Source organism: Myotis yumanensis, unplaced genomic scaffold (assembly GCF_028538775.1).
Source record: "Myotis yumanensis isolate MYYU_CA2020_CCGP unplaced genomic scaffold, mMyoYum1.0.hap1 SCAF_6, whole genome shotgun sequence".
Taxonomy (NCBI): domain Eukaryota; kingdom Metazoa; phylum Chordata; class Mammalia; order Chiroptera; family Vespertilionidae; genus Myotis; species Myotis yumanensis.
The window spans coordinates 27,299,520-27,303,363 of record NW_027223757.1 but is presented as its reverse complement, the minus strand read 5'-3'; the positions used below and the strand labels follow the sequence as shown (position 1 = coordinate 27,303,363).

Below are 3,844 nucleotides of genomic sequence, written 5' to 3'. Positions count from 1 at the left end.
GGGGGTAGTCCCTCAGCACGGCCTGCACCCTCTCGCAGTCCGGGAGCTCTTAGGGGATGTCCAACTGACAGCTTAGGCCTGCAAGGAGCAGGTTTAAGCCGGCAGTCAGACACCCTTAGCACTGCCAGGAGGCAGGAGAGGCTCCTGCCACTACCGCTGAGCTCGCCAGCCATGAACCCAGCTTCTGGCTGAGCAGCGCTCTCCTTGTGGGAGTGCACTGACCACCAGGGGGCAGCTCCTGCATTGAGTGGGATCGAGCCGGAACTGGCTCTCCAACATCCCCCAAGGGATCCCAGATTGAGAGAGGGTGCAGGCCAGGCCAATGGACCCCACCGGTGCATGATCAAGGCCGGGGAGGGACATGGGAGGTTGGCCAGCTGGGGAGGAACTGAGGGAGATGGGCCAGCCAGGGCATGTCTGGCTCATCTCCCTCAGTCCCAATCGGCCGGACCTCAGCCACAAGCTAACCTACCAGTTGGAGCGTCTGCCCCCTGGTGGTCAGTGCACATCATAGCGAGTGGTTGAGTGGCCTTAGCATATCATTAGCATATTGCACTTTGATTGGTTAAGTGGACGACCGGACAACTGGACACTTAGCATATTAGGCTTTTATTTTATAGGTTATGCATAGCCCCTGAACACAGACAATAGTGTAATGAAGGCCTGGAGCAGGGGGAAGGAGGGGAAAATGGGGGACATCTGTAATGCTGTCAAAAAATAGAAATATATTTTTAAAATAAGTTCAAGCATATTTACATTTAATGTGTTCAGATTACATTACATGGTTTTTAAAAATATGTTTTTATTGATTTTTAGAGAGAAAAGAAGAAAGAGGGATATAGAGATAGAAACATAGATGAGAAACATCAATCAGATGCCTCCTGCATGCCCCCTATTGGGGATCAAGCCCGCAAACCAGGCCTGTGCCCTGACCAGGAATTGAACCAGTGACCTCTTGGTTCATGGGTGGATGCTCAACCACTGACCCACACCAGCAGGACTATTACATGTTCTTCAACAATGAAAACAAGTAGCACAGCTCTCACTCAGTGCCAGCCCACTAATTACCTTCATAACAATGCCAACAAATTTTAATGTTATTATTATTCCAATTTTTAAAATACAGGAACGTAATCAGAAAGAATAACTTTCCCAAGGTCACACAACTAGTAGAAACAGAGTATATTCTAGAACTTAGGTGGTCTGGTTCCACATCTGATTTCTTAGCCACCATACTACCTCTCTCTAAATTATTTGAAGGGAACTACCTTGCTTAATATATTTGAAAAAATATAAAGACACAATGTGAGGTAACAAGTCATTTATTTTTTGACAGCATTTATAATCATGCTATTTAATGTGGTAACTGCTAGCCATATGTAACTTTAGAGCACATATAGCAAGCCCTGCCTGAATTTAGATGTGCTATGGACTGTAAAATACACCTTGAGTTTTGAAGATGTACAATGGAAAAAAAACACATAAGTAACACATCTCATTAATGTTTTGCATTGGTCATATGATAAAATTGTAATTTTGGAAATATATGTTAAATAAAATGTTATTAATTTAAAAAATGGAAATGAAAATCTGAGTTACATTTATTTCTATTATACTAGTTAGGCATGTTTTCTGAAAATGGTTCTTGAAAATACTGTGTTGTAAGCATTTATTAAAATTAGATTATGATCACTCTACAGATCCCCATTTGTACAAAGATAATGTTGCAAGGTTTACATTTTGAACAATGTGAAAGAAAGATTCAAGATGAAGAAAACAGCATGGCAGTTTCAATTTTTCTTCAGTGAAACATTAATTAAAAAATTAATTTAATTAACTTTTAAGAATTTATGAGAACTACATTAGAGTTATGAAACTTGAATCAACCACTAGAGTTTTTAATTTGGAACTTTACCATCAACCCATTAGACTCATTGATCCCGTTGGATTCACAAGTAAAAAGAGCTGTACCTGACTTAAATTAGCTTTCTATTTTCTCTGAAAATAACAAAAATAAGAATGTAGTGCTCAAATAAAATTGACCCCATGAAAATCTCATAAGGTTGATCAGGAGACATTCTTAGCCACATTCAACAGTATTCAACAGCCCTTGTACAGATCCTTTTATATAATAATCAATAGATGCATAGAGAATTGATACCGATTCACTTATTTCAAGCCAGCCAGAAAAACAGATCAATAAATCACGAACTTTTCTTTGCTTCTTCTCTCAATGTTAGCAAAACAATTGTTCTAACAACTAAGCCAGCAGCCACTATTGTGATAAAGTTGTTTCTGAAGTCAGAATGTTCTGAGATTGAGAAAGACCCCAGAGTTCATTTATTTATTTTCAAGTAAGAAGTGAGACAAGATTCTAACTGATATTCTTGCACTCTCTGCTAATACTGAATATCAGGATATCATGCACATATCCATCAAGAAAAATTATGGTAATTACCAGGGGAAAATAAGGTATTTGTGTCACTTATTTCTTCTGTCAAATATGCTATAATAGTAACAGAATTCCTTTTATGTCTATTGTCTATAATCTAGATAAATTAATGTAATTTAATAACCAGTCATAATTAATTTTCATAGCTTCTGAATCTAGTATAATAGTACTAGAGGCCCAGTGCATGACATTTGTGCACTGAGGGGGAGGGTCCCTCAGTCTGGCCTGCTCCCTCTTGCAATCTGGGACCCGTTGGGGGATGTCCGACTGCCATGGAGGCAGGCTGCACTTGCCTGCTGTGAGCCCAGCTTCTGGCTGAGTGACGTTCCCCCTGTGGGAGCACAGTGATCACCAGGGGGAAGCTCCTGTGTTGAGCGTCTTCCCCCTGGTGGTCAGTGCATGTCATAGCAACCAGTCATTCTGCTGTTCAGTCAATTTGCATATTAGCCTTTTGTTATATAGGATAAGAATTTTTTGCTGAAAAAGAGGGTACTACAAATAAATAAAATATAGCTTGTTTTCAATAAATATTTAATCAAGAAAGCCATTTCATTTTTATGAGGCTCTCTTACCATAATTTTAAAAGATGATGCTTGCTTAAATAATCTAATTTTTTCTCCTCTTAATAAACTATATATCTCTGTGAATAAGTAAACTCAGATTATATTGTAGTATAATTCAGTTGATTCTTGGTCTGTTGATCAAAACTTCTAGATTAAATGAATGGATATTTGTTCATTCTTTTGGAGGAAGACATATAAAAAATGATTATTGTGCTCACTTCGGGAGCACATATACTAAAATTGGGACAATACAGATAAGATTAGCATGGCCCTTACACAAGGATGACATGCAAATCCATGAAGTGCTCCATATTTTATGAAAAATAAAAGAATAGGATGATTGTCAAATTGGCAAGAGAGACAAAACTTTGACAGATGGTTTAAAAATAAAATATTGGAAATAAGAATCTATGTGACCTTTTCATCAAAACCACAATTGAAAAGTACCATATTCATAATCAATGATGAATTTCTTATGGTGAAAGAAAAATCTAGATAACAAAAAATGATTTACAAAAGAGCTAGAGGTTATAGTAAATAAGTTCAATACTCATTAAAGGTATGATGAGTCTAAAAGAACAAACACAGGCTTAAGGTGTACTTGTAACTATGAATAGCTGGTTTAATGTAAACAATAGAGCCTTTATTCTCTATGCTAAAGAGATAATTTCCAAAGACTGTTTAGAGTGTCAGACTTCAGAACTAAAGAGAACTGGAGGAAATTAAAATAACTGAAGTAGGTGGTAAATGTCATAAGAAATATAGACATGGTTATGGACTTCAGCGCAACATCTTGCCAGACTTTTTATTTGTTCACATTTTTCTTTAA

The 3,844-nt window shown here is 37.7% G+C and overlaps 1 non-coding gene across 1 annotated transcript; it reads left to right on the top strand.

Moving 5' to 3' along the window:
• The first annotated feature begins 3,225 nt into the window (after nt 1-3,225).
• Nucleotides 3,226-3,332, top strand: LOC139013441 (U6 spliceosomal RNA). The gene has a single exon (XR_011472074.1). It is a non-coding gene; the product is annotated as a U6 spliceosomal RNA (small nuclear RNA).
• Nucleotides 3,333-3,844: the final 512 nt, after the last annotated feature.